We start from the raw sequence: 22,044 nt of genomic DNA, 5'->3' as shown, positions 1-22,044 counted from the left end.
GTGTATGAAAAACTACAATTTCATTGTATAATAGCACTGAGATAGGAGTTGTTTGTAACTGCAACACAGCTTAACCTACTCAGTCTAATACAGGTGGTAAAATATGAAGGACTTTAAACAAATACAAAGGGAATACTTAACAAAATCAGGCTCTTGCATGAGAACAATTGAGGTGAAGTGTTTCATATGACAAAGCATTGCCCATGTTTTAAAATACGCCAAGATTTCAGGTAAAACTAATGTTTTTAGAGTGCTTATAAAAACAAGTTCAAATCTACTTCACTCCGTTTTCTCAACTTTTTGAGTTTAAATTTACTTTTGTATACTGTAATATTTTATTTTGATGTAAGGTCCATGAGTATGAATTAAATATTTTTGTATGCCAGTATTCTGTGCTAAGCACAATAATTACTTATTGAATTTAATTATTCTGGTCTGTTTCTCTATATCTTATTCTTCCAAGCCTTGGATTAGCACTGTAACAAACTTCAGTTGAAATTTTAGAGGGGGTGTGATGGGAACCAATATGATTTCATAATTATAGGTAGAGTAGACCTTTATTTTCATTTTGTTTTGTTTTATAAAATTTGCTTGTTTGGCTTCTTGGCATGTGTCTGTGTTGGTGTCTTTCTGAAAGAGGCTTATTTGCAGATGTAGCCCAGGGCTGGCCATAGATTCCAGGGACCAGCTGTGGGACAACAGGGCTCTCCCCATACTGTTCCTATGGTAGAAAGTTGGCTGTTGTTCCCCCACTCTTATTGCCTACCCTTCATTTGCCATATATTTTTTTTAAGCCTGATTCTCTAGCCATGCAAATGATTCTAGAAAGTTGTCTTATAGTCAGTTTCTGTCTTTTTAAACTAAGAAGCACTCAGAATCTCTTTTAGTTTCTATATTAACAAAATACTGAGAGTTTTTTTAACGTTGGGGCAGAACACATAGAGCTTTGGCTCTTAGATGTATCTGATTTCACACACATTATTATGTTTCCATTATTTAATCATTTATTTTGCCATATATTATAATGATCTGTTGGGACACTGGGATGTCATATTATAATGGAATATTATGTATATGATATATAATATATAACAATATAAAAGATATATAATAATATATAATAATATAATGTGGGTGAAGGAGAGTATGTGGTAACTTGAAGAAAAATTCTGTGTGTGTGCATGTTTGTTTATGGGGGGGGACATTGCATCAAGTAACTTCAAGGTTAGCATACTATGGTGAGATCATTCTTATGTCATCAGCGTTTACAGTGAGAAAATGATCTTTGACTTCATCTAAATCTCTACAAAGACAGCTATCAGTAGGAGGGACCCCAAGACTTTCTTGGGAACAGAAGTTTTAGATCAGTTATCAGTCTCTTTGTAAAAGCTCATACTACAGATCAGTGAAGAACATGGTCCCTAGAGAGATAATGTTGAAAGGGTAGAATTTATTGGCACTTTAACTTGAGTTTTGGTTCCACAGTGTGAAGAGAGAAGAGAAGTAGGAAATTTTTTAAATACAGTAAAATCTAGAGCTTCAATTTAATTCATCAAGTATTTGTTGATTTCCTACTAAACAGAAGACTCTGTTCTAAATGCTATAGGTAATCAAAAGAGGAGTGATCTCTGCCCTCTAAGAGTATATTATTCAACTCAGTAAGTGTTTGAGCCCTGTGTGTTCTAGGTACTAGTTAGTGGAGGTACAAAAATAAGTATTAAAAGATATAATCTCTCAAAGAACATAGAGTTTGGAAGAAGAAACAGAACATAAATAGAGATCTACAACATAAAGTGACAGGATGATCATAGATATGTCACATGCAGAGACATCTTCAGTTGTTGGACACTTTTATTATGCAATGGCAATAGGACCAATAAAGTAATATCTCATTATTTAGCAGTCATAGGAAACTTTGGCTATAAAGGCTGCTTCTTTTTTCAGGCACACACTTCTAGTTCACTCATTTATTCATGTGTTCATTAAATAACTGTTAAATATCTGCTAAACATCATTTTACTGAGAGTAAAAAATGAACAAAATAGGCATGCAGAAATGTATGGGTTCTTTCAGGTTCCAGATACTATATTCTGTCCTATCTCAGAGCCTTTTGAGGTGCTTCTCTTTCTCTTTGTGCTATCTCTACATACCACTGATACTTTTACATCTAGACCTGTGAGGCTTTCTTTACACCTCTTTTATTCTTGTATCTAATAAACTCCCTTTCGTCCATCAAATCTAAGCACCAAGGGAAACCATTTCTAATGGTTCATTATGCCCTATACATTCCATTAATAGCATTTCACACATTCTTGAATTGTATATATGTGGATTATTTTCTGTTCCTCACCATGTTTCCCCTTTGCTCATCCTGATATCCTCCCTATGTAAGAAAACAATCCCTTTTATGTCACAGGTGCTCAAATAACATTTTCTCAGAGAATGAAGGCAATAGACAATCAAAGTGCAGTGATATAGTGTGATGCATGCTACAAGTACAGAGCACTGTGGGCTCAAAAAGTGAATGATCTAACCCAGCCTTGGGTGTTCAATGATGTGCAAACTGAGATCGAAGTGGTAAATCAACCAGGTGAAGACACTGGGTATGAGGAGAGGGAAAGAAGGAAGATGAAAGTTTGTTCCAGGTAAAAGAAACAACAGCTAGGAAGGTCCAGAAGCAAGATATCTGGAACTGCATGGAAGTCCACAGAATATGCCACATGTATTCACCCAGGACATACTCTGTACACATGCTCACTGGGAGGGCTTGAGCTCACATGCCCAAAACAGACTCACAGTCAGTCCTAGGGCAGGTAAAAACAGGTGTCCTACTTTAATCCCAGTAAAGTTGTTGTCGCTTCTTTCTGCAATGGTGGGCTTTCTTTTTCTCTGATCTCATCCTATCAAGAGGAGAAAAGGCAGCTATGAAATCACTAGCACAGGAGCACACCTGGCTGGTCCTTTCCCTAGTGAGAGAGTCAAGGATCCTTCTGCATCTCTCCTGGATTATATGGTGATTAAGCTAACATCAGTTTTATCCATCAGCTCTTCACTCACTCTGAGGCATGCATAAATGCCCAAGTTATGCAGGCTACACACATGAGCCATGCTTGTTCTTGGTCTCCCTCTCTTCTTCTGTTGGAAATTCTAGCGTTTACTTTCAGTTTGCTTTATTTCATGTATCTATATATATTGCTTCAGTTGCATATCAGTATCTCCGGTTCACATTTCAATAGCAGCTTTTCATTTTGTTTGTTTTTTTCTAAATTGAAGTAGTGAATATATAGTAGTTATAATGTGACTTTTTTTGTCAATCATCTTAAATATTTTCTGTCAACCTATTAACCATAATAAACGTCCATGATACAAATCAGCAAGCCTGTAATTGACTCAGAGTGTGCAGACGGTGGTTTCCCAGTGAAGAAGAGGCTGCTGAGTTTTCAGTGTACATAGCCAAATCCTTTACCTGTTAACAAACTTTACCTGGTGTTTTGAAGTTTATTAATGTTCTCCATATGCATGTTGAATTTTTCATTTCATTTTGTATGTTTGGAGACAGTTTTGGGCGGTAGAATGGGTAGTGAGAAGACCTGTTTTAAAAATCTTACTCATACGATAACAGCAGTTGCTGGAGGGCATCTGTTAGGAACCTCAGTTACCTTATCTGCAGAAGGGGACTAACGATCTTCACCCTGTGGGTGTCACAGGGATCAAATTCAAAATGGGGGTTATATGCATATTAAGTATGCAACTAACTTATTGACTTCTTTATTTTAGTTATTAATATCATATTGATTGTTCATATATGTAATTTACCAACATGGGTATTCATTTTTTTTCAAAATTTTTGATAAATTCACCATGGAATAAATTTCCAGACTTTCACACTGATTATGAAGTTCCTAAGGCTCATAAGTAGGAGGCTCATTGTTTAAAAATAGACTCACTCAGTCTCAATTTCCATGGAATAAGGTTTTGCTATTTTGGATATTATTTTTTTATCCTCCCACTTTTTTTTTTTTTGCACTGTTTTCTATGATTCATTTCCATGGCTTTCAAGGGCTAATATTCAAAGACATTATCTGTACTTCTGTACCACTTTTAACCTTATATTCATTTAAACCTCGTCCTGGTTGACAAATACATATGGCAGTGAAAAGACATATTCTCCCTGAAAAAGGACACCTCATTTTAATCAGCTATTCTTTTGCAATTAATAGCAAATGGAAAAGAGGGTTGGAGTCAGAAGCTGTTTAATTTAGCCCTTTCTGAACTTTATTTTCTTTCTTTATATATTTAGAAGTCATACAATTATTTTAAGTAAAATAATATATGTCAGAACTTTAGAAGTTAGAAATTACTACATAAATGTTCATTTTTTGTTGTTATGAAAATAAGAATTGGCCTATGTTGCTAGGATAAACTGAAAATAGCAAAAGACCCAATTATTTTATTGTTTGATTAGGATACTGTTCCAAAAGAATTGAAAAGGCAAGCCCAATGAGCAATTTACTACCCACTTTGCATTTTCTCTATTTCTTATTTTTATTTAATTTTCACAGAACCTGGTATTATATGTATTTGGTAGAGGACAAGGTCAATCACAAGAGCTCTGAAGGACTGATACAGTTTATGACCAGTCTCTTTTTAGTTTATCTACCCTGGAATACATTTAGGTGTACTTTGGACCTTCAGGGTTTTTCACTCTGGCACTTTAACTGAAACAACATTGTTTGTTTCCTCCATAGGCCAACCAAAATTAACTTATCTTTTTGAGAATTGAGAACTGGTCCAGTCAACTAGTCTGTTGAATGTCAAAGTGTTAAGACAGTCTCAGGCTAGAGATTTAAGAGGAATAGCATTAGGTATAGAAAGTTAAGTTGTATAGGAGAGTAGATGGGACGAGTATCGGTAAAGTTGATTAAGCTTCAGTATCCCTTCCTGAATTTCCCTTTCAGGTAAACCTCTGTTCCCATATCCTAAACTTCACTGAATGCATCTCCCATCTCCTGCTTTAACTGACTGCTCATCTCCCTTACACTTCTCAATCCGCTGCAATTTGTCTTCTATCTCTAATCATTCTACTGGAACTATTCTTATAGGAATTGAAGCATTTGCAATATAAACTCACAATTCTATGATTTAGGTACCATTATTACCCTCATCTGTATCATGGAAATAATAATGATTTCATACTGATTTCGTAGAGCTAGTATGAGCTGCAAATATGCAGTTAGTTTTCACCTGACATTTGCTATTGGTATTATTATGTTGTTGTTTTTGTTGTCTTTATTATTATTACTAGTTTGAGAGAGAGTACCTGCACATGTGAGTGGGGGTGGGGGAAGGGCAGAAGGAGAGGGAGTGAGAGAATCTTAAGCAGGCTCCATGCCCAATGCAAGGCTTGATCCCAGGACCCTGAGCTCATGACCTGAGCTGAAACCAGGAATCAGATTCTCAACCAACTGAGCCACCTGGGTGCCCCATTGTTGTCTTTTCCCTTCTAGAAATGCTGTCATTCTTGGTTTCTGGTACAAGCTTAAGGAGGGTTTTCATTCCTTTTTGGATACTCTGTCTCCCCTATAGCTCCTCTCCTATTACCATTCCTTGAAAAATTCGTATTCTTTGGGGCTCTTCCTGAGTGATAGGTGATAAGCAATATCTTCTCTACTTATTGGTCTACTTATTGGTTCTTCTCGACTCATTCTAGGTCAGGATCTTACTGATCTTCAGAACTTGAATGCAATCACTACTAATCACGACTTCTGTTTTCCCTAGCTCAGTGAATGTCAATGCCTGCCAGTTACCCACGCCAAAAACTGGGCATCCATTGACTCTACTCCATAATTAGTCAATAATTGGACTGCAATTCTATCTTCTAAATATTTCTGGAATCTGTCTACTTTGCTTCAACCTCTGGGTCACTGACATTTCAGGATATCATAGTCTCCTAATTGGTCTCCTTTGCTCCAGTAAAGAGCCTTTTAATCTATTGTCACAGTGAGTTTTTCACAGTTTGACTCCATATCCATCTCCTACCACTTTCTGCTTGATTACTACAGTCTGACTCCACTAAACTACCTGAAGCTCCCTCAAGGTGTCCCATTCTCAGTTGAGCTCAGAGCTTTGTACATCCTTTTTTCCTCTCCCTGGAATGCCATTTCCTTTCCCTATTGTATCTTTCATTTGGTTGATTCCTTCTTATCCTTCAGGTTTTAGCTCAGATATTATTTTCTCTAGAAAGCCTTTCCTGCTTCACTCAAACTCTGAATGATGTCGTTCTGTTATTATAGCATCTAGAGTGCCTGTTGCCCCCTCACCATACTGTATTGTGATTACTAAGATAGTAGTCTGTCTCTCCCACTAGCCTGTAAGCACTCTTTAGTGCAGAGATTGTATTTTATTATTGCATCTCTAGAAACTAGTACAGCATCCAGCATATAGTAAGTTTTTAGGGAATGTTTGTCAAACGAATAAAAATGGACAATAAAATCCCATTTAAAATTTAGATGTATTATCTAACAACGCACCCCCAGAGGAAACACAGCCTAATTAAAAGTATATATTGTTGCAAGTTACTCCGTTTCTCAGTTGCCTAATCTGTAGAATAAAGAGGCTGAATGAAAAATAAATAAATATATATATTTATTTATTTATGTATATTCTTAAGCTCTTTTCAGCTCTAACATAGTATTATCTTCTGAAGATTTCCCAGTGAGAAATTCCAAATAATACCATCAAAGAAACCTATTAAACAATAATCTAGAAGAATGGTTTCCTTTTGGCTGAGTCAACAAATACTATCTTTCTAGATCCTGAATGTAGGACAATTGTCTAATTCTAGGTATTTTAGAGTGCTTACAACTAAAGATCAGTGAAGTACATTCTAGATGGGGATCTAGATCATTCTAGAATAACCAGAGCAATGTGTACTTTTGCGTCCTGGTTTTATACAATTAGTGATTTAATGCTGAACCAATATTACAATGCTGTGTCTTCACTTAAAGTTACAGCAAATGTAGAATAAAAGAGTGATTGGGAGTCAGACTGCCTGGACACAAATCACCACTCCTCCAATTACTCACTCATTTTGGGATCTCAGTTTTCTCACCTGCAAATTATAATAGCAATAGTAACTAACTTAGAGCATTTTGTGAAAATTAATGCATTGAGACGTGCAAAGTTATTTAAACAGTGTCTAGTATAGAGCATGAAGTCAGTAAATATTATCTATTATTATATAATTAACCTATTATTACTTTAATTCCTTTCATGTTTACTTAACTTTCAGTTAGGGGAATTTCAAGATGAGAGGGTCCTCTGCCATCTGGAATATCTTTCCATCTGCCTTCCAGATCAACCCCTTCACTGGACCACAAGATGTCACTGTTTCTGACAGTTTCCAACTTCTTGACCATCCTAAGATGCTGTGCTATTTCAAAGGAAAGGAGTGTGTGAAAAATGGGGGAGAAAAAAATTAGTACTTTGGAATTCTTAGTAAATGTTCCCTAAAACCATATGTAACCATCAATGGGGTGTATTTTTCATATACTCCTCAAGGAGTTCGTATCATACATGCCACCTCTGAATGATGCTGAGGAGGAGGACCTGAGAATGACTTCTCAGTGGATCGTTTGGGGCTTATTGATTCATTAACCCATTCAACAGAAGTATTTTCATCAGTACCTATGTATGAGATACTTGATAGGAAAGTAAATTAAATCAGACATGGAGACCACCACAAAATAGACACTGATAACGGAGATAAGAGAGCTACGGATAGCTTAAACCAGATTAAGAGGGATAAATGTTATTTAAACAAGAAGAAATATTATGAATATTATGTCCTTTGAAAGGACAGCAAAGGAAAATATGTTTCTTTTCTTTTTTAAAGGATGTTTCTTGATAAGAAATGAGGAATGACAATATGGATTAGAACTACTTGAATGAGATTTTAAAAACCAATTAAGATTTGACATAGGGAAATGGGTTGGGGATGGTTAGTATGTGCAAAGATAAATATAGGAAAGTACAAAAAATATATGTAGAGCCGTAAGAGGTCATTTCATCTTTAAGGTAGGGCATATAATAGAGAGTGATAAGAAAAGAGTAATGGGGCACCTGGGTGGCTCAGTGTGTTAAGCATCCGACTCCTGATTTCGGCTCTGGTCATGATCTCAGGGTCCTGGGTTCCAGCACGCTTGGACTCTATGCTCCACAGAAAGTCTGTTTCTCTCTCTCTCTTTCTCTACCCCCCTCTGCACCTCCCCCCACTCACGCTCTCTCACAAATAAATAAATTAATCTTTAAGCAAACAAACAAAAAAAGAGTATAAATATCCATCAAATTGTGTAAGGCCTTGAATACCTGGAAATAACTTTAGAAAGAGTAGCCGAGTAAAATAGAGCACTGGAGGTATGCCTAGTTGAGTTTGAATCCTGGTTTAGGCCTTTACTATTGAGGCAAGCAAACCCCACCATTTAGAGAGAAAGAGAGAGAGAGACAACAGAGAGAGAGAGAGAAACAAAATTTCTTGAGCTGCAGTCAGTTTCCTGATTGGTAAAACTGGGCAAATAACATCGTTGAGAAGATTGACAATAATACACTGAAAACACTTGACACATGTAAGCTATTACTGTAATTTAATCTATAGTTGATGGTTCTTCTGTTATCAGAAATTGTATTTTTGTATTTAGTGGAAAGTGAGAGACAATTGAGCTAAAGGTGCATAAGAACAGACTCATCCTCCTCCCCTGAGAGCATATAGAGACTCTGCCTTGGGACCCCTGGCTTTACTGCTGAGCCAAGCATTAGTGTAAATGGAGACCCTCCCAATGGAACAAGTGTTCCTGTTCTTAATATGTTCTCAGAGATGCTGAAGATTTGTCAAAATGCTTAACTTGCAATTGTCAGCCTTAAAGCACATCTGCCTTCGTCATGTTTTCTAATAGGCTACTAGAGCTCTGTAGGCTCTAACAGAGAACACTCCTGGGACAGTAGTTAGACTCTTCACCACTTTTGCAAGCTCAGAAAATGTGCCCTGTTTGAAGGGTTTTCAGAAGCCTGCTCATTTTGTTTTTTAAAATTAAAAACCAGCTCATTATTATTGGCTTTCTCTTTAGAGAAATCCTATGGATTAGGTTACAGTTACATTTTTTGTCTTTTCTGTTAAAAAAAAAATTATCACAGATCACATGAGCCAAATAGTCATACCAGTTAGAGTCTAGAAGAGAGTAAATCTTCACACTCTTTTGGGAATAGTATGGCTTGCTCTAATATTGCCTTTAATGTTTTGTAGTGATTCACTTGTCCAATATCCTGGAGGACAGAGTTTTGGCTGACTTCTTTTCAGAGGCTATTCTGGAATATGTAACCAAAGTACTAACTCATTTCTTTTTTTCTTTGGGATATTTCTCCTGACAGATGAAATTTTCTTTTCTGAATTTCATATGTACCTTTATTCCCTTGAACCAAGCTAAATAATTCATTTCTTTTCCATTTCAGCTTTTTATAACACATAACCTGTTATCCTACTCCCAGTTTGCTCTGTTTTAACCAAACTGTCCACATTTAGGGGCTGAATCATCCCTTATTTCCCTTATCATTTACTCTTGATTTTGTTACTTGCACCACTTGAATATTTACAGTAAAAAATGCACAAAGAGCTTTCCAAGTTTGAAAATTACTTTTGTAGCTATTGTTGCCAAGGAAACCACTTCCACTGTATCTCAGTTTTATTTAGCACAGGGAGTCCATTATGGGCTAGATTTTGAAGAATTGCTTCTAGATTTTTTTTTTGTCTCCCTATCTTTTTCCGTCAGAAAACTGGGCATCGGTTTCAGAAAGAAGTTGAGGAAAGCAGTAACTGCCCTGAACATCAACTCTGAATACCCAGAGTTTATGAAATACCCAGTGGTAGGCTGAGACGCTTGCTGGTGAAATATTTGGAATACGATCTGGAGGACCTAGATTTATCACAGAATTTTTGAGCGAGCCTGTAAAGATTTAACCTTTGAGATATTATTTAAGTTTCATTTTCAACATGGACTATCTGACCACATTTTTCTTCATAAGGCTAGTCCATTCTTTTGCATGTGAGCAGATTATCCTTCCCCATAAATTCATGCTCGTTGTTACTCTATTTCAGGAAATGTTATACAATTATGAAAATGCTATGCAGTTTTACATTTGTATCGTTATATTTACATACTATACACATTCATTTAAAATTCACCATGTTGATTTTCAGTTAATTCAGTTAACTGACCAGATGATAATGCTTTTTCTGTCAAATTCCTCAGGGGAATACTTGAGAAATTTTAAGAAGATATATCTCACACATGAAAAGAATAGATATTTGTTGATTGGCGTTCCTTCTTATGAAACAAACCACTATTTTCAGCCTTTAGCAGCCCAGATTTTTAATATTTCTGCCTCAAATAGCCAGAGGCAGATAAGGTTAAAATCAAATGAAATCAGACTTCTTCAGTTATCAGTAAGCATGAGTAGCTGTTCAGTACAGGCAGGTGGCTACTTGCAAGGCGGAAGTCCCATTCTGGCATTCTCATCACACTTCCCACCCTCTTTCATTCCTGTTAATAGGTTTGCATGCTCAGCGGGGAGAGGGGGCATGGTATTTCTGCTCACAGCTTTTATTTGTTTTTGCACAGATGCATATTGAGATAAACCAGCAGGCCCTTGTTAAAACTGCAAAAAAGTTGCTGTTTGTCCATTTTATTCCTGTTTTGACTCATTTGTGGCGCATCCATTCACCCCCTTTAGATCACCTGCTGCCTACCTTTCCCCCTAATAAAATAAGAATATTCACACTTTGGTTGTTATACATTCACACCCATTCACACACTACTCTAGGGTATTTGCCTTAATTTAAGCTTTTGCTTTTCAGTTTCAGAAAAATTCCATTTCCACTGCTGCTTTGTACTTGATTCTGTATTAGATTCTTTCAAGCCCATTAGCATATCAGTGAGATTATGAAAAAATGGTTTGTCTCCATTTTAAAAAGCTATCACTTCTGAAATGTTTTTCAGAGGCTAGCAAACAGAACCCAGATAAACAGTTCTCCCCCTCCCTCCCTCACTTTTCTGAAATTTGAGGATCTAAATATTTGGGGAGTTTGTGGGAAAAGACAGCTTCTAACTACTTTTGCTTTAGTTTTCTTTAAAGCTACACAGAAGTTAGTACTGTTCTCTAAGTCCCTCCCCACTCTTAACCCCCCACCACTTCTCAGGGAATGATAACCCCAAGATGTGGTTGTATATGACCTATTTCCCAGAGCTGATAGATACCCCAGAATATATCTGAGCATCCAATCTATCAGTGCTTTAACCAGCCTTGCCCTTCTGTTCTCTTTTTACCTCCCTATACCGTGATATGCACCCACTCCCTTCTGTCCATCTTTCTCTGCCAGGCATCTAGCAGCACTTACTCACTAGAATCTTGCTCCAGGCACTGCACTGAGCACTGGCAGGTATAAAGACAAAAAAAGAAGTTTGTCTTCACCCTCATGAAATTGACAGTATAATGGGGACAGAGACCTAAACAGGCATTTACAGCGTGTTGTACAAGAGGGCTAGGTTCAGACTGCCGTGGGAGCTGACTTGAAGTGAGGCATGGAACATGAGTTAAAGCTAGCCAGAAAAAGCGGGTTCTTGGTCAGAGGATCCTGAGCAGGAGTGCAATGGCCTAGGATCAGTCCTAGGTGGGACCAGTGGGCAAACTGGCAGGAGGTGGAGATATTTCATTATGGCCACGATCTCACTTTTCACCGTAAGAGAATATCAGTGTGAGGATGGTAATAATGATGATGTATTATTGATGTTGATGTTGACAGTAATTGCAGATGCTAGAAAAGTAAACATAAAAGAAAAAACCTGTAATCTAGAGCAGTTATACAAAAGAAATATTAATTATATTAATTATAACTGTTTATAATAACTCTTTATACTTTGTATCTAACTATGATATAGCAGAACACGTGCATTCAGAATTGCACTTACAGGCTGAAAGGGACCTTGGGGTCATTTGAGTCAATGCCTTGTTTTACAGAGGAAGGATATGAGGATCGGTGGCATTAAGTCACAGTTTCAAGGTTGGCTTCCTGGGGCAGAGCAAAGAAGCCAAATTAATGAAAATGTGGTCTATTAACTTAGATGTAGTGTGATTTTATTACAACTAGAAACTCTACATTTTTGCTTATTTTCAAGACATGATATTCATGGGGCATAGTTACTTATTCCCCCTTAATTATTCCTTTTCCTTAGTTGAAATTTTCGGTACTGTGGTTATAAAATAATGATCAAGTAGTGCCTATTTTGTTTAGTATTCCATTGTTGTACATATGAATTTGGATATCTGAAATAATTCCACTAAATTTGCAATGAGAATCCAGACCATGAGTTATCAAAATGAGTCTGTACAAGTATAGAATAGAGAGAACCCATAAAATACAATTCTGAAATTAATCGGTCCATGGGAGGGCTTTGTAATGACAAAAGCCAGTTTTGCATTATTTAAGCATTACTGTTGGCAGATGGACTACAGTGTGCTTCAAACAGGGCTCACCCTAATAGAGATAAGATTAACCATTTATTGAAATAGTAAGGATTGCACTAGAGCAGAGTAAATGGAAATAAATCTCAGGAGAAACCAAATGGGTATTATATGGGCCAATACCACAAATTAATCCTAAACCCTTTACAATCCCCAAATGCAAAGGGCAAGTTGTTTTAAGGCAAAGTCTAATCTCTTTTGCATCTGTTCTCTAAAGCCTTGTGTTATTCAGATACTTTACTGAAGAGCTGGCATCCAAACAGTTTTAGGAAAATGCAAATCTAGCACTAGAATTAAACCAAAGAATTCTGAAATTTGATAATCATTTCCTTCATTTTTGTATTTCTGATTTTAATTTCCTGAACTGAGGAAGCAGTACAGCACACTTCTCAATAAAGCCATACATTGTCATTAGTAAACATTGTTACATATTCTTGGAACTCCTTTTTCTCAGTAAAAGTCTATTGGAAACTAGAGAGACGGGCAGGTCCTAAGACACAGATGACCTGAGTATCAGGTCCCTATCTTTGACTAACCACACACAGCAGTGTGCAGTACCAAAGTCAAAAAATATATATGCACAAGATGAAACAAGACAAGAGTAACATTTAATACTCTATCACTAGATAGGACATTACTCCAAACCCCAGTTTAGTTTCCTGAAAGGCTAGGCTCAACCATATGGAAACTTCTCTTTGCTTGATAGAGATGTTTTTCAGGTAAAACCAAATTTTTTCAAAGGGACTTCTTTCTATCTCTCTTGAGCTCATTCTCAATCTTGGCTCTTCACATGCCGACTGTGAGGAAAAGCTGGCCTAGAAAGATGAAATCAGCAGCAAGAGAGAAGCCCGAAGAAGTACAAGGAGCTGGGAAAGAGTTGCTAAGACTTGTCTCAAGTGTTAATTTCTTGCAAGATCGTGGGACTCTACTGCTCTGGAAGGAGAGCATTCAAAGAGTTGGCAACAAATATTTTTCCTCTATAGGATTGCTTATATCTGTAGTAGCATATGGTCAACAAAGTGCCCTTGACCCCTAACCATGACTACCCTGAGGACAAGAAGCAGAACCCTTGATCTCTCTCCCCTCAAGATTAGTAGAGTACAAGATGAGATCAGCAAGATAGGAATTAGTGATTATCAAAATCTATGACATGCTTAGGTTTGCACAAAAACTGTAGCACAGGCTCAGATTTAGGTGTGAGGACCTGTGGACCACTCTTTCCCACCTACTTACTTCTGAAATTAGAATCATAGGCTCACAGTAGGTCAGGGTTGGAAGGGACCTTTGAAGGTAGACTAATTTATGAAATGTTTGGATCCTTTTTACTCCATTCTTGCAAGTTTGCTATGGTTCCTCTTAGAATACTTCCTGGGGAGTGAAGGGCAACAAGAAAGATGGAAGGAAAACAACGTTAGCTGGTACTACGCAGCAGGCTCTGTGCTGAACGTTGTACATATTTCACTGTTGAAAACTTACAGCATTTTTGTGAGTTATTATTGTAGTCCGTAAGAATCAACATGTAACGAAAGCTCAACGTGTTGAAAGGTACAAGTAGTCCTGCTAGGATGTTCAGTCTTTCTAGACTCCAAATCTTATCCTTTTTACACAACAACTTTTACATTTTAATCCATGGAACATGAATTACTAGGCATGTTTAAAGGTATTGTTAAAGAGAGTGATGAAACACTTCGGGCGATGCTGAGGTGAACACTTTGAACATATTCTTTTTACTGCAGGAATTCACAGTCTAACATGCAGGTGTCCTCTGTGTTTCTCCCGAATGTGACAAAATATTTAACATTTATTGTCAGTTTATTTAATATTCACAACAGCCCTATCATCAGGTAGCATTATCCCCATTTTACATATGCACAAGTAGGGATTGATTAACTCGTCTAGAGTCACCCTCCTGGTAATGGTAAACTGTGATTTTGAACCTAGAGAGTCAGGAATCTGAACTTTTATTTTTATTTTTATATATATATTTTAAAGATTGTATTTATTTATTTGACAGAGAGAGAGCACAAGCAGGGGGAACAGCAGGTGCAGGGAGAGGGAGGCGGAGGAAGAGGGAGAAACAGGCTCCCCGTGGAGCAGGGATCCCAATGAGGGCTTGATGCCAGGACCCTGGAATCATGACCTGGGTTGAAAGGTAGACGCCTGGCTGACTGAGCCACACAGGCACCCCAGGAATCTGAACTTTTAGCCATGACCCTGTGCTAGTCCTCTCTAGGGCATTCTATGTTTCCTTAACTTATTTACAACAAACATCTTGAGAAGCCACTATTCCTCACAACAGCTTTAGTGCCCAGTACAATTCCAGAGAAAATCTTGAATGATAGGAAATCACTATTTAATAATTTACACATTATTTAATATTTTACCAAGTAGCTGACCATTTTGGACCTGTTGATAGTGATATTTTCAGAAGATGACAAAAATTAATGTGGTGAATTTTAAAAAGAGAAAGCTTAATGTAATGATCACCTCAAGAAGCAAATATTTTACTAGTGGCCTGTTCTTTCTCTTGTGACTAACAACTTATATTTAGTAAAAGCGGAAGCAAGCACTTTTGATTGATTTAATTGGTTTTAAAGATTACTTTTTTTTACTAAAAAAGTGATACAAGTTCATTTTATTAAGTTAATAATAAAATATTCCTACTTCTGCCATCCAAAAACTGTGGTTTCAAATCTACTTTTATTTAAAATATAATTAGTAAAAATATTACTATAGCAAAAATTAAATATATATACACATAATTCTATAGCAATTATTATTGACTCTTACTAGATGCAAAACACAGTGAAAGTTGCTTTCAATAAATCTCTGCAAAGTTGATATTTTATCTGTTTTGCAGATGGAGTACCAGGCAAAGGATTCCTTTGTTCTGTTTTTAAAAATAAATAGTAAGAAGAGCTTGTAATCAAGCTTAGATCTCTTTGGGAGAGTTCTTAAATTTGTCTACCTAAGGAAAATTGATGGCCTAACCTATGTAATAACAATGGTTATGGACAGAAGTATAAATATAGTAATATATTTATAACATTATATTTATGGGCATATTTTATATGTATATAAAATAGCAGCTAAATAACTCATAATGATCATTACTAGGATGTTTTAAGTGAACTGCTGAATTGGGATGAGGGAGAGAAAAGAGTTTAACGCAACAGATGATAAGGGTAGGGGAAGTTTGTGAGTGGAAGGTGCTAAATTTAGTTGTGAGTACAGTATGTTTGTAGTGTCTGTGAAACTTACTGGTGGAGATTTTTGATGGGCAGTGGAAATGTGAATCTGGATTTAGGAGATTGTTCGGCAAGCGTTCAGCATACAGCTACCATAAGATCAATTGCAAGAATCAAGAGGAGTGAGGGAAGAGGGATGAAGATGAGAGTCTAACAAGAAAGAGCTCATTAGATTTTATGCTTTCCTATGGAAATATTGACAGGTAATACAGTAGATGGATGGTGCACCGTCAAGGAGTATTCTGTTAACAGTATACAATTCATACTATATAAATATGTTACATAATTTTTTATTCACGATAAAATATGCTAAGGAAAGAAAGTGTACAGGGTTTTTATCTTCACATCCAATAAATCTTCAATGAAAGCATAAAAAGACAAACTCTCCATATCTTTCATTCCTTTGCAACAAAATATACGTAATTAAAGTAAAAACAGGTCTGGTTATATCAAGCATGAAGAGTAAACAACTTTTTTTTTTAAATTTCACACGAACACTGGAGTGAGATGAACCAAAAGGAAGAGGAACTCATCTTACAATATTTTTAGTGTTAAATGCAAATGATAAAATAATAGCGGAACCTTTGCTTGAGTGTAACTTCATCTCAACACAGTAGCCAGGGTGACTCTTAAAACTTAAACCAGATCTTCACTCATCTGAAATTCTTTGGTGATTTATCCAGAGTAAAAGCCACAGGCTTCATATCTATTTCAAAAGCCCCACCTGAGCAAACTCCCATTAGTTCATTGCCTTCCTCCCTCTCTCTCTCTCTCTCTCTCGCCAGGTATGTACAGGCCACACAGGCCAATGGGCCACTCTTGAAATTGCCTGGCATGTTTCTGCCTTAGGGCTTCTCCTCTAGCTGTTCTCTCTGGCTGCAATGCTATTCCTCAGGTATCTGCTTAGCTACTTCCCTCACAACTTCAAGACTGCTTAAATGACACCTCTTTAAGAAGGCACCTCTTTAATATTACCAACTGCCATACCCAGGCTTGACTTCCTCTTACCTTACTCAACTTTTTTTCAAACTATTTATTCTTTATAACACACTGTATATATTTTCTAATATACTTTTTAATACACTGTAATATACATTGCATATATAATGCTGTATGTTACAGTGTTTAAGCAAATCTAAGAATCAACAATTTAAGATGGAGCATTATTTTATGCACAACTGAAAAAGAAGAGAATCTGCCAATTGAACTATGACATTCTATCAGTTGTTAGATGTACCCTAATGTGATGTTAAAATGTGAAAAAATTTCCATCTCAGACTTAATGAAATGCCTATTTATTATGTCTGGTTTTTTTTCTCCATCTCCCTATGCCAGGGTATAAATCTATAACAGCAAAGATATTTGTATGTTTTTATTCACGGATATACCCCAGGTACTTAAAACAATGCTTGACAAGTAATAGGTTCTCAATAAATGTTTGTTAAATCAATTTATGTTTATCATTTAAAGAGAAGTCATCTTGGACTAAGTAAAAATTAAATCAGAGGAAGAATGGATGACATCCAGAGAGTATCAACTGGGAGCAAAATAGCTCAAAGGTACTGCCTCCGGATTAAGAATCAGGTCATGACTTTTGATGGTCATTTTGTATGGTTGGAGGTGAGTAAGTACATTTGCAGTTGTAGACAGGATAAACAGATCATGTTAATGCATTAGTTATCACTGCATACCAAGTTGCCCGCAAGCTTAGCAACTTAAAACAACACACATTCATTATCTCATAACTTCTGTGAACGAGGAATCTGGGCCCAGCTTAGCTGGGTCCTCTGCCTCAGGATCTCTCACAGGTTGTATCAAGGTCATGCCAGAGCTGCGGTCATCTCAAAGCTTGACTGGAGAAGAATCTGCTTCCAGGTCCACGTGATGTTGGCAGGATTCAGTTTCTCATGGGTCAGGGGACTGAAGTCCGCTGTTCCTTGCTGGCTACTGGTCAAAGTTATCCTCATTTTTTTTTTGCCCCATGTGCCTCCGCAATACGGCAGCTTGCTTCATCAAGTCATGCAAATCAAAAAGGCAATAAAGAGAATTTTCTGCCGATACAGATGTCAGAATCTTCTGTAATCTAATCACAGAAGTGACATATCACCCCTTTGCCATATTCTGTTGATTAAAAGCCAGTCATTAGGTTCACCTGGGTGGCTCAGTCAGTGAAGCATCTAACTTTTTGTTTCAGCTCAGGTCATGATCATGGGTCCTGAAACTGAGCCCCTCTCACTCTCTCTCTCTCTCTGAAGTAAATAAATAAATCTTAAAAAAAAAAATAATAAAAGCCAGTCAACAGATTCACCCAAGACTAAAGGAGAAGAACACGGATATCAGGAGGTAGGAATCATTGGGGACCATCTTAGTAGTCTGCCTGCATTATATGAAGGCATCATTGGAACTGCATGTGTGGGAAGAAGCATGTGTTTGCCTGTGGAGAATCTAACGAGGATGCTTTAGTAAACATACCCCAGAGTTTATATTTTTTGATGTTCTTAAGCCACCCCTCCCTCACTTCCTGTCCATAGTGGAAGGTTTCTGATAGTAATGCCTCTCTGACCATAGCTGCTTGGATGAGGGGTAGTACCTGACTCAAGCTAGACCGGTGAAATTCTACCCTATATATTTTTATTTTATTCTAACAGAATCTAGCTCAATATTGCTTTTAGAAATGTAATAATCTTGGGAACTGTGACTTGATAATCCTCTGTCACATGGAATGAGAAGCCAGAAAAAAGATCTACAGAGAAGAAAGGACAAAGATATTAAGAGAACCACAGAGACAAAAACTACAGTGTGTGATGGCTTTCCTGTTCACATTTCCAGGCATTTCTGTAATAAGTTTTCATGAGATCTTTCTGTATTGTTACAAGTTCCGCTTTCTTTTTAACTAAAGCAAGCTCAAGTTGGCTTTGCAACTTGCAACCAGAGTTGTTACTAATTATCTCCTTATGAAGACCGTCAAGGTCCCTTTGTTACGATGCCTTGCATATGGCATATTGTGGTGACATTTTCTAACAAAGACATAGGGAAAACTTGACGAGAGGGAAAGAAGGCCTTGAGCCTTCAGTCCAAATTACAGCACAATTTAAATTCTTGGCAAAGTGGTTATTATTTCACTACTTCAACCTTTATAAGATTTTGAAAGCAAGCATGTCAAGTAGGAGTAGGTTTATAAGACCCTCTGTGGAACTAAAAAGGCAGGAGCCTGAATGATGAGAGTTGTCTCAAGGCACATCTAAAGCATAATGGCTTCTGTCTAGTCATCTCTTATTTACGGCAATACATTGGTTTATTCAATAACTTGAAATGAAATGAAAGTACCAAACTGTAAAACCAGTTCTTAAATACTGGTTTAAACTACCAAATAATACTAGGGTAGAATGCAAACTTTATTTGTAACTGCACTCTTGTGATGGTTTTTCAGTTTTTCTGCAATGCAGATTAAAAAAAACACAGAATGTTCTAGGAATCTGGAAATACTTAGACTATAAAAATGAGTAATAGATGAAGTGTTGTCTGCATTGCCACTTCCTCCATTTGAATTGTTTAATCTGTCTGTAATCCTATTCTAAGACACTGTTAGATACCAACTCACCTCTCAAAGCAATCCTAAGCCAAAAGCTGAGTTGGGACCCTTTTTAATGAAGTGTCAGTTGTTTCTTTTCTCTCTTGTCTTGGTTTGTGTAGGATTTATGTGTGTAGCTCCTAGTTCAAGCTGTTTCACTAATGTACAGTGAGTACCTGTCTCCATATGCAGTAATCTTCCAGGTCTGTAGCCAGCGACTTCTCAGTGAGTAATATCCTCATAGAATCAACTTACTTATCTATTGTTGACTCAAAGGAGACCTCTTTAACAGTAAGATGACATGCCAGGCCAAAGTAAAATATTCAAAAAGGGAATAGAAGCCAAAAATGGAACACTTTTGGAACTCAGTGAGCTATGTTAGAGAGCTTTTCCCTTTGCTCATATTCTTATTTAGGATTTAAAAAAAAATGTCCTTATTTGGTGGAAGGTCTCTGCCAAGCCAAGAGCAAAAGTTTCAGTCAACAGATCTCACACTTACAGTGTGTTCTTGAGCAAGTCACTTCAGGACAAAGGTTTCATAAGAAAAATCTCTGGGCTTAATTCACTGATGATTGACATAATCACATTTGTGGGGGAAATTGACCATCTGTGAGTGGCATTCGCTGGGATGCGTAGGTGCGAGTGGGTTGCACAGGAGCCTCCTGGGCAAATTTCTGCCAAGCTGTCCTCAGCTCAGAGGCTAAATAAAGATGAGAAACTGCTATGTAATTTTGAGATAAAGCCATTGCAAGACCAGAAAATATTATTAGCTTCATCATAAATCAGAATTGTAATGGAACATGGCAATATCACTTTGATACTGTAATGTCTTGAAGCATATGATGAAAGTCTGCAAAGTCACAATTTTCTCTCAACTTCCAGTGCTTCCACCTTAGTTTCTGGTAATTGCCTGTGTCCATCACTACAGACATTCTAGTGGTTGTGCCTAACCGCAGTTACTGGTATTTCTAGTTCATGCTGCAAGGTTCTACCAGATTAGTCAACATTTATGAGAACTCTCACAGTTCAGGGCCACGATTTACTTTCTTAGTAAAAAAAGTGTGATGGCGGCATCACACACAAGGGTTCTTCTTTGTGTCAAATCCTCCTTCTCCTCCTCCCCATTCACTCCACTTTCTTTTCTTCACTGTTCATTCCTCCTGTCCTTTCCTGTCCTCTTCTCCCCCCAGTCCCCTCTTTGTTCCCCTTTCTAATAGGTAAACACTCCCTATTCCCTTTATTTTATTTATTGACTTACTATTTTTTTTTTTTTTTTAGGGAGAGACTGGGGTGGGGAGCAGAGGGAGAGAGAGAATCTTAAGCAGACAACCTGCTGAACATGGAGCCCAACACACTCAATCTCAGAACCCTGAGATCATGACCTGAGCCAGAATCAAGGGTCAGATGCTTAACTGACTGAGCCACCCAGGTGCCCCATACCTTTATAAATCTGAAAAAAATCTGAGTTCTAAAATATATCTGGCCTGGAGGATTCTGGATGATAGGTTTTGGACCTGTGCAGCATTTGTTTTTATCACCACTACTTCCAAAGCTGTCATTTTCTCTTTTCCACTAGCATGTTACATTTTTATTCAAATGTCTATCTCAAAAACTCTTTGTACTTTCTTTTCAGAAAATTTTTATATTTGAATATTAGTGGCATCTCTCCACAAACATAATGGGAAAACCACCCTTTAATCTTATAATATTTTAACAAATTAAGAAATAAAAGGCTAGAAACCTCCTCCATCCCCCACTGTCCAGTGCTAGTCAATTACTAGTAGGTAATTGCTATAAGGGTTTTGGGTGTAACATTCTATTTTCTCCATATTTGCATAAATATATGCCAATGCATTGTGTATACTCTGATATATAAATATATTTATGAAAATGAAAACCTACAACTTTGCTATTTACCTTGTTGATTTGCTTATCTATTATGATCATCTGTCTAGCTTAGCACCAACATATCTACTCAATTCTTTTTAATGACTCCACAGCATTTCAATATTGCAGTTGCAGCATAATTTATTTCATTGTTCTCCCACAGATGCACAAAACAAACTGGATAAACACCCTTGAGCATGGATCTACAACTGATGAAGATAGATTTATAAAGGGTAGAACTGCTTAGTCAGAGACACATGAATTTTCAATGTTAATTAAATGTTAATTTAAATTATATTTCAAAAGATTGTATCAATTTGCATTTTCACAAATCCTATATTACTAGGCCTACACCTTTCCAGAACTTGATGTTATAAAACTTTTTATCACTTGTCAATCTGATAAATAGAAGATGTCTAATTCTTACTGATATTTGCATTTTTCTGATTACTACTCTGGCGGACCATATATTCTTTTTTTCTGCTCCTACTCTTATTTTTTCTCCTTCTCCTTCTTGAATTTCTGATTTCTTCTTGTAGAAGCACACTATAAAGTACAAACATCAACCATTTTCCATCTTTTGTAAAATAAAATTACCATAGATTTTCCATTGTTCCTTAACATTCTTTGTGTTATTCACAGGTACTTTCATGTGATTAACAATCAAATCTCTTTATTTTTTCCCTAATATTCATGGCATCCGGATATCCCTGTTTTGTTTAGGAAGGTCACCTCTACTCACAAATTATTTTATTCAAAAAATTTTTA

General features: G+C 36.8%; 1 long non-coding RNA gene across 2 annotated transcripts in view; it reads left to right on the top strand.

The window, feature by feature from the left end:
- LOC109489194 overlaps nt 1–21,464 on the top strand; it is an 83,284-nt gene extending 61,820 nt beyond the window's left edge. For both annotated transcript variants that reach the window (XR_002142151.1, XR_002142150.1), the window contains exon 3: nt 21,440–21,464. This is a non-coding gene — a long non-coding RNA (uncharacterized LOC109489194). The remainder of the gene's footprint in view (nt 1–21,439) is intronic.
- Nucleotides 21,465–22,044: the final 580 nt, after the last annotated feature.

This window comes from Ailuropoda melanoleuca, chromosome 11 (genome assembly GCF_002007445.2).
Source record: "Ailuropoda melanoleuca isolate Jingjing chromosome 11, ASM200744v2, whole genome shotgun sequence".
Classification (NCBI taxonomy): Eukaryota; Metazoa; Chordata; class Mammalia; order Carnivora; family Ursidae; genus Ailuropoda; species Ailuropoda melanoleuca.
Note: the sequence above shows the minus strand (reverse complement) of the source record. Positions and strands in the feature narration are given on the sequence as shown.